Raw genomic sequence first — 13,119 nt, 5'->3', positions numbered from 1 at the left:
ATTTACACCGTGCATTCACACTTCTCAATATGGGACTGTTTCCCATTTACTTTTTCCTGACCAAACAGGTTTTCTATGCAATTTTCTCCCAGTTTCAAGTTGGATACAATCTTTGTAAAACTATCTGCTTAAAAGGAGAGAATCAACCTCTTGGCAAGGCTTTGGAAAGTTAACATCGTTTGCGTCACGATGTATTAGTAGGATATCATGGGGGATTTTGTTTAGCCAGAAAGGCAATGTTTAGGCTAGTGACCAAAACACATCTTTGAGATACCCAGTGTGCACATACCTCTGCACAGTCTGCTGCTTCCCATGGGGGATCCTTGAGGCTGACACACCCCTGCTGCCACCCCTGCACCTCAGCAGAAGGGGACGTGCCTTTAGCACCAGCCTATGGTTTCCACAACAGCTGATATTTCCAGTTTTCCTGTAGCTGCAGCTGGTTGTTGTTTAGACAGCTTCTACAATATTAGAGAGTAGCAATGACTGATTGCTACTCTGTAGCAATCAGTAGCAAAAGCCTGAAGCAGTATTTTCACTGCAAGCACTGTTGTTCAGCCCTTAGAAGCAGAGGTAAGTAATTCAGGGAGAATTTTATCTGACAAATATAAGTATGGTATGTGTGAATTTTCATTAATATTTCACAGGAAGAAAACAAAGAGAAATTAATGATATGTATTGCAGTTTAGCCACTATCTCTGCTGATAAGCAACCTCACCAAACCCACAACTCTCTTCAGTTCACTCAGTTTAAAATTATCAAGGATATTTCTTTGTGAACAGCTTTTTGCTCACCAGACCTGTTCTCAAGAGCTTACTTACATATTTTGGTTTATAGCAAAAGTATCAAAAAGTTTTCTTTTAAGTTCTCTGTCTCACATTCCCTACTCTGAAACAGACAATCCCTCCAGGGTCCTTCTCAGACCATGCTCCCCTTCACTGTTGCAGCTGCTCTTGCTTTACTGGACCTCCCCTTGCAGGGCTGCACAAGGCACAGGAGAAAGGAAGTCAGCTGGCAGCAAATACAGTGATAACTGCAACCCACCAGCCACAGAAGATGATGGAAACAAATCCCACCAGCCTCAACAGGCTTCTATCTGCTAGTAATAGAAAAACAATCATCAGAGGGTACCTGGTCTGTGGAGAAGCCAGAGGTCTGAAGTAAAATTGTAGGAGCTCTCCCACAGGTTAGTACCAACTTGAGAGGCCCAGACAGCTTCCAACTATGCAACCACTAAGCTGTGGACAATCTGCCTAAATTCTGCGTTTCATTGCAAAGAAGCACCTAACTCCTCAAATGTAATATTGAGCTAATGTAAACATTAATCTAGAAAATATATAGCTGTAAAACAGCAATTTGAACTCAGATTTCAGAAGCAAGTAGAAAGTATTATACTAACAAAGTGCACTTTATGACATAGTCCACACCTAGTTTTAGACACCTCAGAGACCCTTAATGGTTTGGGGCTTTTTTCTTAGTTGGGGGTTGTTTTCTGGGTTTGGTAATATTTCATTTACAGGAAGGTTGAATACTGTATGCCAATATATGCACTTGCACCATATTTCTTTAAATATGTACCAGGAAATGCCATACTCATGAACTGCTCTGTAATGTAATCCTTCAGACTGGAGCAATTCATAAGATCCCAAGAACAAAAAAAGCTTTTTCAGCAGGTATAGTTAATCAGGAAGTGAGTACATGCCACATTAGAATCCCTGCAGGGTTTCTAGTTCTCAACCAGAGCATGGTCAGATTGTTGTTTTGCTGGGAAAGCTGTCACAGGACAGACATCCTCATCAGAGCTCCATTTCCACATTCTCTGGGGTTTGGAGCAGAAGCTTTGCCATCTCCGCTCTGAGACCTTCATTGGTTGTAAACCAGCATGGACTTGAAGGAAAATTCTCAGCCCTACAGTCCAACAAGTTCACAGCGTAAGAAGCAATTCACACTAAGGATAAACTGTGAAATGCATTCTTAAAAGTGTTTTATTATCATTTTTTCTTCGAGTCTGGTGCTGGAGGTGGATATATTTCTTTGACACAAAGCCCTTTGTCCCACTATCAGTGTAAGAGCTCCAGGGACAAAACTGCAAATTGGTTTCCAAGTCTATTTTAGGAATGATTTAACAATCAGAAGAGGAAACGTGATATTCAAATCAAATGGTTAAATTTTTCAGTATTAAAGGTGCTGGGGTGAGCTCTGTTCTAATAGCACAGAATGAAGAGCAAAATGCAAATATTCTAGCGCAGAGCAGCTGTGCATGGGCCAGTGCCCTCTGAAGTCATGCATTTCTACCTGCTGGCTTTGGTAGGGGATAGGGGATAAGGCTGTAGGGGAGCCCCTGGGGGACAGAAAATCTGGGGGCTGGGGCTTGTATCCCTCTCCTGGCACAGCGTAGCAGTCGATGGTGAGGAGCTCTCTCGCTGCAGCATGCAACCCACAGTACACCACAATAAAGCCCAACAGCCTCCAGCAAATCATCCACCAGGGAACACTTATACCCTCCCATGAACACCCCAAGAAGCAGTAGTTTGAGGGACACAACAGCTTCTCACTGCTGGAGCAGATTCAATTAGAACAGGATAACAAATTACATCAGGCTGGCACATAAGGCAATAATCCTCCCAGCACAGAGTTACATGCCTCTCTGGAGCCTGGCAGGTGTCAGCAGGATGTGGCCTGTATGGACATTCTCATTTCAAACTCTTTCCAAAAACTCCACTGAAAAGAGAATACAAATATACACCAAAGTAAACCTAGGTTTGTTTACAATTAGCAGAGAAAGGTTTCTTAGTGTTCATATTAAGCTTTTTTTTTTATTGGTATGGTTACTTAGTGCTCACTTGCAAAAGCAGAAGGCTTTTATAGCATTTTGCCAGAGAAATAAAACAAATGTTATCAGGCGATAACAGCATAACTCAACTGCCCCAAAGAGAATGGAGCAACACTAATTTACATGAGCAAAGGACCCAGCCTCCAGCATCCTCTGTGTATTCATATTAAATGGACACACTGCAACCTTTTGTCTGGTATAAAAAGTTCTGAAAAAATCACTGCAGGTTCAAAAACAGCTGTGCCTTTGTACTGGCTTTTCCTGTAGAGCACATTGTAGGCATTTTCGTGGCCTGATTCACAAAACAAGGCACCCAACCATACACTGCACAGCAGGTATGAAATCCAGCTACTGTTCTGCTTTAAGTGTATCTGCATATACCATTGCTCAAAAATTTAATTCTTGGTATTATTGGCACTGGGGTCAAGTTGGTGCTCTGAAACATGTCCACTTATGGGAAATGGATACTACTCATCTAAGGGTTTGTCAACATAGGGGAGATTTACTGAGGCAATTATACTGCTGTAACTGAGCAGTGACCCGCTGCAGTCACACTGATGCAACTCCCTAGTACTGAAGTACTTATTTGCAGTTCATGTTAAATTGCTTTGAATGCAATTATATTACACTGACATAATCATAAGAGCAAATATCCCTTTGCAGACAACTTTAAGGAGCGAAAGGCTTTTCTGCACTGGAAAAAATTACGCAGTAACAACCTATGTATCATCAGATTTTTTTCTTTCCCTGATTATCCCTGTCTCTGTTAACAGTCTACATGTCAGGCAGCTTGGGCTAAAAGACTGGGCATGGGTTTAAGACACTGAGTATCTCATCTCTGGTTTTCACATGTTGAGTGACAGCAGGTAAGTCACCTGTGCTTTTTGCCTTTGGGTTTGTTAGTAGCACCAATATTTTTTCTGGCAAGTCAATAGAGGAAAAAATGCCAATTTAGTAGTCACTATCTAATTTTGCCAATTCAAATACTTTTTCTTAACACTAATTAAAATAAACCAAGACATCTATTGTTCCAGCGTTCCATGTCACAACATTCCCCACACAAATATGCCTCCTCTGTTCAATGCATCTGGTGCTGACAGTTACAAATGATTTGCACATTTAGAAACTATTTGAGCTCAAAACTGAGGTCCTCTGTGTGAATCTGATGTAACTCTCCAGAGACAGGTGAGGAAGAGCAAAGACACATTTGAATACTGTTCCTCTTAAGTCACAGAGGAAGAAGTTCTTTGTTTCACCATGGCATTTTACCTGTAGTGCTGCAGAGATGCATGTGGTGACTGCGCAGACCTCCAAAACCAGGTCTTACTACACTATCTTGCCCGGCTAGATGAATGGGATTCTCAGTAAGTCCACCATCTGATTTAGATGACCTTAAAGTCTATTTGCTGATAGGTCAGTGTTGGTCTAGTCTCAAAAACCACTCAAAAAGCCTCACCACGACCCAGGAGCGGTGCTGTGTCACTGCTCCAGAGCATGATGGACCACTGCAGAAACAGCAGCACCTCCCAGCCAAGCACTGGGTCACAGGAGCCCATGGACCTCTGGAGACTCCGACACAGCATCTCCCTGATTCCTTTGTCAGCCTCTGCCACGGCTCCCTATTCCCAGTAAAGGCTTTATGTGGTCTCCATAGGCACCAGTCTATGCTATAACTAGGGGGCTTTCAAAATTAAGGGATCAATAATGTCACATATTTGAGGGCTAGATGCCTGGACTGTCAAAATGACTTCAGGCTTCCTTTGGGGTAGCTAAGTCAGAGCATCCTTTTCTGAGATTGATTTTCTTTGTTTGCTTAACTGACAGGTGGGAGCTAGGGGCAATCTTTCTTCTTATTTTCAGGTGCCTGCCAGCACACAGGGATGTGGGCACAGCTGCCAGATACTCTAGCAGCTTCCCAGTCACAGTGAGAAGCAGCAAAGCCAGCACCCCTGCCTCTCCACAGCATCATGAGGCATGACAGGCAGGGAGTTCCACGGTAGGGAGTGGTCAACCTGACATCAGAACTGGGGGAACCACACCATGCTGCAAAATGCCCTGTCAAGAGCTCGGCTGCCCTGTGCCCCTCACATCGTGTCTGGACCCTGAGCGATGCCCTAACTTGAATATACACTGCACCCTGCCCATGTTTCTCAGGGGTCCTGGCATGCATGAAGCATTTCAGAGACAGAGTCACAAGCAACATGAAGGCTAAACAGGTAACAGCTTGACACGCATGACAGAAAGACAGTACCCCCTTCAAACCCAACCTGCAAATAAGTGAAAAAAGCCAGTGCTCCCAAGGTAACAGTCCGAGATGATTCAGATTAAAAGCCAGTGATGTGCCATTATACTCCTGAGCACACCTTGGGATATACATTTTCCCCCTTGTATTGTTGAATAGCAAAGTGTAAATCGTGTGAAAAGGTATGTGTGTCCTTCTCCATCCAGCTGCCACAGGCCACAGTTAGCAGGCTAGAAGAGATGATGTATCCTGTGAAAGGCCTGTGAGAAAAAAACATGGTGAATGTGCCAGCACATCCCAATAGGAAGAATGGAGCAAGGCAAGAACATGCTGGCACCCAGTCCTTAAGGTCAGTGAGGAACATGAAAATATCAACCTCTTTTTTTTTTCCTCATAACATGGAAAATGTCCATCCATACTGTTCTTCACAAAGCAGCAAAATGAAAAAAACTGGGAACATCTCACACAGGAACAGTTTTGGATAAATAAACACAAAGGTGGGGATACATAAAGATAACACCTGCATGCTACCCATCTAACAGTCTTGCACACCAAAATGTCTGCATGAAGTCCTAGACTCACTGAGATTCGGAGTCAGTTTTACCCATTGAGAATAGGTAGGATCTTACATTTAAGAGAAAAGGGTTTTCAAGTCACCAGTGAGGGTAACACCTGGAAACTTTCTGCATTATCACATGTTTGCTTTTTAACACAAAAGTATCCTGAAATGCTTAAGTTAGCATCTCTGAAATATTCACAGCTTAGTAAAGTGAAGCTGTCATATGCTCCAGATATTTGCTTTACACAATCAAATGATCAATTCATGATCTTGCATGTACTAAAATGTGCACACAGTTATCTGATATATTTTAACAGAAGAAATCCAATTTCATCTATGTGGACAATGCTCTCAGGCACATGGTGTGATTCTTGGGGCAGGAGTTGTATTTCGATAATCCTTGTTGGTCCCTTCCAACTCACGATATGCTGATTCTATGATTCTATTAGCTGAATGACACATTTTAAAAACAGTATTCATTATTCTCAAAGCATCTAAATGTAGGAGTCATGTAAGTGTTGCATCACAATCTAAAGACCAAGGTAACCATATGACTTCATACTTCTGAATGTTTAGTTTAGCAAATATGAACAATCTCAAACATTTAACTCTCTGAAGGCATGGAAAATAGTTTGAGACATTAAGTTGTACAATGGAAAAAGACAAAGAGATTGCACAAGCAAAGAGATCACAAAGACATGTTAGATCAGCATGACATGGCTACCTCACTTCTGCAGTACTTTAAAGAAAAGTATTAGATCTTCAAGAGATGCTGATTATTTACCTTCAGAGAAAAAACAAGCCCATCTGAAGGTGTCAGACAACCAGCCTGCCCTTGTGATAGAGGTCTCAGGTTTCACTTCCACTGCACCAGGAGACGTTCCGCTTCACCTCAGCAAACCCCTAAAAAATCTTGTAAAAACTATGATGGAAGGTGCATTATTCCAGGACAAATGGACATCACGGCACTGGGAGTCAAATAAATATCTGGAAAAGAGTCATCAACCACAGCGTGAAGACTAGTTTCCTTCAGGATTTTTCTTCAGCTTGTTTTCAGTTTGGTGCTTGCTTAATTTGCAATCTCTTGCTTGGAAACCCAGCACTGAGTGGGGAGCAGTGTGGGTCATCCTGGGCAGCATCTCGAGCTCCACCGCTACGAGCGGCTGCTCCAGGCAACGAGAAAAGGAAGAGATGAAGGGCATTGTGCACTTTTTAGGCGTAGGTTGTCAGCGAAGTTGCTACGGATGACACTTTTTTGGTACGGGCACTCGTTTCTAGGAAACACTTTGGTAAACAACTTTGAAGTCAAAATGAAAAATTACAGCCTGAGTGCTTTTTTCGCTTTTATCCACCGTACCTTCATGACTGTACTAGTCCATTTAAATGGCAAAGCAGTGCTGAATGCAAACAGCCTCCTTCTGCAGGCTGTCTCCACAGTTCAATTACCAGTGCTTTAACAGTGCTAATTAGCATTCCTCAGAGCTAGATCTCTTTGAGTGACAGGTAACCATGGAGAGTCACAATCCTGTAGGTGATCAGCAAGAGTCTGACTTTTCTTTTTAATTAAAAATTAGAAATGCCTTAAACAAAAATAATAATTCACTGATTTATGCTATTATCCCAGGGTTGCCAAGCTGGTGAGAATAACATTAGTGTTGCAAAAATGAAACAATTTTTAAATGAATAGACTAGGGCGACAGAAAGGAGAGCAGGTTTATTATCTGTAACGAGAGAATGTACTCGTAACGATGGTACAAAATAGTAGACACTTCTCCAGAGAGTTGGCATGGAGACCAAAAATAGGACACTCTCCTGGATGTCAGATGGGATTGCCACAATTTATTTTAGATTTTAACATGATAGATAGATGATAGATAGATAGATAGATAGATAGATAGATAGATAGATAGATAGATAAATACTAAGTCTGTTGCACAAATAGGAATTTCATAGGGATATCACTTCAGTAAAATTTAACCATGAGGTATATTGAGAGATAATATTGCATCTGGCCCAAGTGAGAGCCAAGACTGGGAATTGAATCAGCCGGATAATCAATTAGTGCAAATTGTTTTCAAACGTAACTATGCCATTTCCCGCCAGCTAATGATCCAGTTCTCTTTCCAGAAAAGGACTCCAGCAGCAAAAAATCCAGAGTTGTACTTCTGAAAACTGCAGTGGGTCTAAATCAGCAGTGTTGACCCAACCTAATCTGAAGGTTATTCATCAACAAATAATAAGGAAAATTTTTAAGGTGAACTTGCCAAAAATAGGAGGATGGATATATGCATATTTGTAATTACAAAATATTTTCAAAGACCAAGTCATCTCAACTCAGCAAACTCTTTAATTGGAGATGCTAATGAAAATAATTGCATGTAGACAATAAAAGGAAACAGATGACTGAGCAAAAATTATTCTAATAACCAACAATCATAATGCAGAATTCTAACCATTGCTCACAGGCAAAATCATGGCTGTTAATTGTGAAGCATCTATTCAACATGGGTTTTTTGAACCTTCCCCGTATGATTTCTTTCCTATATGCAAAACACTCCCCAAAACTCCATGGTTAAATCAATACGGTTCTTTTTGATATAGAGATATTTACATCTTTAAAGTAAATGAGAGTAAAATTTAACTCTTCATGGGAAGAAAGAAACTAAAGGTAACTGCATCCCTATCAAAATTTCTGTTGAACTGCCTAGTACTATTTCAAATTAAAATTAGAATGTCAATCAAAAAGTTAATTTCTACAAGTACAGGGAGCAACACTTTCCTAAAAACACAAGTAGCTTTCCAAGATAGCTTTCCAACTTACCAATTATAAATTTATAGTAGGCACTAGTAAAAGAAATACCCAATTTTCAGCTCATTTGTTTAATATTTTAAGCTTACAAATGAATAACAAAAATGTCCATCTATAGCTGTCAAGACATGTAAACAGCCAGGACTAATCACAGTTTTACCAAAGTTGATAATACAGTCAAATAAAGAAAGAAAAAAAAAAAAGATGAAACAGGTCTCTGAGTGTAATGTTATCTTTTAAGTTTTTTGTGTATTTACAATAATATTGTTCACTGACGAAATTTTAACTCCACTGAAGGCTCTGAACTTTTTCTTTTGTAAGGACAAGTTTCAAAAGCAAACAAATCCGAGAACTAGCTTTGTGCCGTCAAGAGGCTTAAGCAGTACCCAACCCTGCAGGCTCTTACCCAAAGAGCAGATCGCAGCAGACCCAGCAGCACAGACCTGACTCAGCCTCAGCCAATCCCGATGACTCCCAGTAAATTCAATTTGACTCCTTGCTAGTTATCCACACACACGTGAACATCTCCAAATATTTTAGGTCCTGTAATCTTCTTCTTACTCTGATATTTCAAGGATATAATAAATCAAGTTTTATAACAAAGCCTAACTTCAGTCTGCTCATGTATCCATGTAGAACAGTTCATTCGAATGCTGCAAACTTCAGTCACCAGCATTGACAGAAAATTCTTAATAAAAGGCAACTAATTGGTGGAAAATAACTCTCAGAATAAAGGCAGCCTGCTCTGGAGACCACGTTCATCAGTTGTTTTTAAAAGCTGTTCTGCTTTCCTTGCAATGCAAGGGGAGCAAGCAAGGGGAGAGAGACAGCTTATGCAGGAACGAGGGAGGAAAATAAACCCACCACTCTGTCTGGCCACAAGTGCTTTTATCCTTGCTCTTGGAAAGCAACTCTCTCTCTTATCTGCGAAACTATCACCTACTTAAACGGAAAGTAGATTTGGGCAACTTCAAAAATCACAAAGATTCCTGTCAGTAAGTTCCAAACTTAAAGAGGTAACAGAAATAATCATCATCTCAAACGCTAAAGAATTTTAAAAAAAATTAATGTGTTTGGTTCAGGGTTTAATTAAAAAGATTGAATATTAAACCTTCTGTAATATTTCTATTTTGTTTAACCATTTATATGCTGTTTGCTTCACTTGTCTAAATAATCACATCCTGGCAAGTTTAGGGTTTCGAAGATTAATTATCCTACCCAAAGAAGATTCATTTGCCTCAAGAACACTTTCCCTTCATGTTGGTAAATTCATAAGCTATCAACATGCTTATTTCCTACTAGTAGGCTATAACCCAGTCTCTGCAGCACCAAATACCATTTGAAATATGAAACAAGCTCTCTGCTAGCTCTTAGCTGAGGGATGAAGTTCACTGACAAAGGAAGCTGCTTAATTCCCCCCCAAAATGGCTATCAGAAATTCTTAGCTACACCTCTCAATATCACAGCCTCCATGCCTTGCCCAGTGGCTGTGAAGCTGGAAGGGCTGCTAGCTGGAATCTCTTGGTTTCTTTTGCAAGATCTTTAACAAAATCTCCATTGCCCTCATCCTTCCCCCCAAAAAAATCAATGCAAGCAATCAGACTGCCTTCAGTAGAATTTGTGCCAAGACTTAAATGTGCTTCTGTTACTGATTCTGTGATTGATTCTGGTGGATATTTTGGTATTTGTAAATATTTATAAAACTTCAGAATTTTTTTATAAGCTATTATTTCTCCTTTTCCCTGACAGAAACCCTCTGGCTATGAAAATTGACTGGCATTTTTCTGAAACCATACTCTGCTTCTCTTCTTTCAACTCTTGCCTCAGATATCTTACAAACAAAAAGAACCTCAACCCAGTCCAGTCTTCCCATTAATCGACTAGGTAGGTATTATAGGGCAATATCAACAATATTTTCTTTTTTTTTTAAGGGGTTCATAACTGTTCACCAACCTTTGACTGTGGAAATACCTCCCCAAAGCAGGAGCCTTTACAGGTGATGATTCAACACACTGTCTCTGTCCCTGCTGTGATAACCTCATCGTGCTTTCATGATTTCTTTACACTTTGAAATGTTTACAATTTGATACAATCCAATTTCTGAATAACATTACTGGGAGTACATAAATCTGCTGTTTAGAAGTCCCTCTGGATGAGGGAATAATTCTATAGCTGAAAATACTTCCTTCAAGATAAGAAACAAAACATACTGAAAATATTAAATTATTAAAGTGAAAAAATTGCTTTCCTGAAAAATAGAATGCAATTCTATAATTTGTGGTTTTTTGCTACAAAGTCAACCCTGACCTGAGCTCTGTCCCCCTCCTCGGGGTTAAGGCTTACACTGGGAGCTGGGCCCTGCTGCAAGCCCTCAAAAGTCCCTGAGCCACAGAGCAGGGGTGTCATCTTCTCCTAATCTAAATTACACTCAACTGTATTTCTGTCAACTTTGGAAGAGCCCTCAGGAGTGTTCTGCAGCCTGAGCTCAGAAGCAGGTACACTGCCAGTGGTCAACAATGAATCCACCTTGCTCCTGACTCTAGCACAGCCTGAGAGGTCAAAAGCTGAGTGTGGCACTCACTGCTATTTTTTTTCCCTATTATATTTTTTGTTAGGTCTGTTTTGGGATCATTTTATAAAGGTGGCACACACAGGAGTGTTGTTGTTTTCAGGTGGCTAAACTTTGCTTAAATACACAGGACACGAGGAAAGAGAAGATGTAAGTCAGACATTCAAGAAAACAACTCTTGCATCTCTCTTTTCAAGAGGCTGTTGGAAAAGCTGCTGGCAGCTGCAGAAGCCCTGCCTAGTTTGGATACTTCTTTCAGACTTGGTGTCAAAATGGAAAATTTCAGTGCTGTCCAACATAGATGCTGCATTTTGACTTTCCCAGGAACAGGATAGCAACTGGACACCAGTGAAAGTGTACTCTACTTTTTCCTTTGGCACAAAGGAACACATCTGAAAAGCCTAGAAAGAAAAAGAGTAGGATACATCTTCTTATTTCAAATAAGAGGAATTAATTGCAAAGTAAGCAAATATCACAAGTTCACATATTGAGTTGAAAATTTACATACAGAGGTAGCTGTGCATGTTACAAAAATTCCAAATTCATAAGGGATAAATTTAAGTTTTGGCAATGTTAAAAAGCTGTTTGCTAGTTATTTCATCAGGCCATAAGTGATTTTTATATTCAGACAGAATGTATTTCTTTTAGGTACAGCAAACTGAGTATCTTGCAATGAAAGGCTGCATTGTTTTGTTCAAACTAAGGAGAAATAGTTGATGAGTGAATAAGAGCATGATCTAAAGCCTATTGAAATCAATGGAAAGATTCTCATTGACTTCTCCAGGCTTTGGATCAAGCCTCAAAAGAGCAGCTATTTCTCTCTGATACAGCGAGGAATCAATTCCCTCTCCCAGAGGTACTCTAAATAATTCAATATTTTGTCTCAGATCATTTCCTAAGAAAAATGATGAGGATGTTGTTTAAGTGGGCGATACCCTGAAGTGACAGAGTTTACAATGCACTCAGCCATGTAAAATGTGCTCTGTGCTGCACGCCTGCACAAAGGTAGGGCAGACTCGGAGCAGCCCTCAGACGCCCAGGAGTGCTCCCCGCCCACCGGCTGACGGGCAACACACAGTCGTGCTTCCCCTCTCGCTGCCCAGAAAGAGCTGTAGGAATTTTGCTCAACCTTGGAGGAATGCCTGCTCTGTGACAGTTATTTAAAGAAGCAACATTATTTTTCTCTTTGCGGTAAAATCACCCTCTCTTTGTGCAATTTGTTTCGATGTCCACAGAAAGGCAAAAATTGCCATGCTGATCATGTTATTATTTACCAAAAAAAAAAAAAATTCGAAGCTCTCACCATTCTCCAATGCTTTTGCCTTATAGAGCAAAACACTATATGGAAGTGATAATCTTCTTTTCAAGCTCTTTTGTTCCACAAGAAAAATTAATCTGTGCAAAGCAAACCAGCATTAGATTAAGGAACTCTGCCCCAAACCACAGCAAAACCTTGCTAATTTTTACTTCCCTGCCATAGTCAGGTGGCCTTCTGCACACTATTCACTTTCTTCTGTAAATTGGAGAAGGCTGTTACAAGTTGTTTACGGACAGCTCGGGATGAGCCGCAGCATCCGTGCTGTCTCCCAGGCAGGCTCCCAGGCAGGAGCACAGCCTTGCTCTCAGTCATGCTTCCCTTCAGCTGGTGGCAGAGCAGCACTGGGATGTGTTCTCCCCATTTGCACAGAAGGACAGCAATTTGCAATACGCCGTTTTAAGAGTGGGGGGGAAAAAAATCCCACTTCTCCACTCCCACCAGACAGCTACCTAGCAACAGTTGACAAATGGGCAGGATGAAATTGGTACTGAGGTACAACTAGAGTGATTATCCCCCTTCCAGATCACTTCTGATTGAGTTACACCTGTGGGAAGCAACTTGCCAGCAGCCCCTTTGATGACTGCAGACACGGTAGCTCTGGCACATTTGCTCTCTTCGTTTCCAACACAAAGCATAGCCCAGTCTTACATCATCGTTTGTGGAGAAATACTTATCAGCATGTGTCCAAGTATGTTCCTGTTTCGCTCCCAACCTCCTTGCTGTATATGTACATGTGCACTCACAACTTGCTCACTGTGCATTTCAACTGCTTACAGCACTGGGCACTAC

The 13,119-nt window shown here is 40.9% G+C and overlaps 1 protein-coding gene across 1 annotated transcript in view; it reads right to left on the bottom strand.

Annotated features, from left to right (window-relative positions):
- Positions 1 to 6,777, bottom strand: part of PTPRC (protein tyrosine phosphatase receptor type C) — a 119,153-nt gene extending 112,376 nt beyond the window's left edge. Inside the window, exon 1 of the mRNA XM_039389796.1 lies at positions 6,419 to 6,777. The gene's annotated coding sequence lies outside the window, so the exon portion shown is untranslated. The remainder of the gene's footprint in view (positions 1 to 6,418) is intronic.
- Positions 6,778 to 13,119: the final 6,342 nt, after the last annotated feature.

This window comes from Pipra filicauda, unplaced genomic scaffold (assembly GCF_003945595.2).
Source record: "Pipra filicauda isolate LSUMZ 115617 unplaced genomic scaffold, ASM394559v2 scaffold76_size2844353_pilon, whole genome shotgun sequence".
In the NCBI taxonomy this organism is placed as follows: Eukaryota; Metazoa; Chordata; class Aves; order Passeriformes; family Pipridae; genus Pipra; species Pipra filicauda.
The sequence above is the reverse complement of the archived record's forward strand: the minus strand, read 5'-3'. Positions and strand labels throughout refer to the sequence as shown.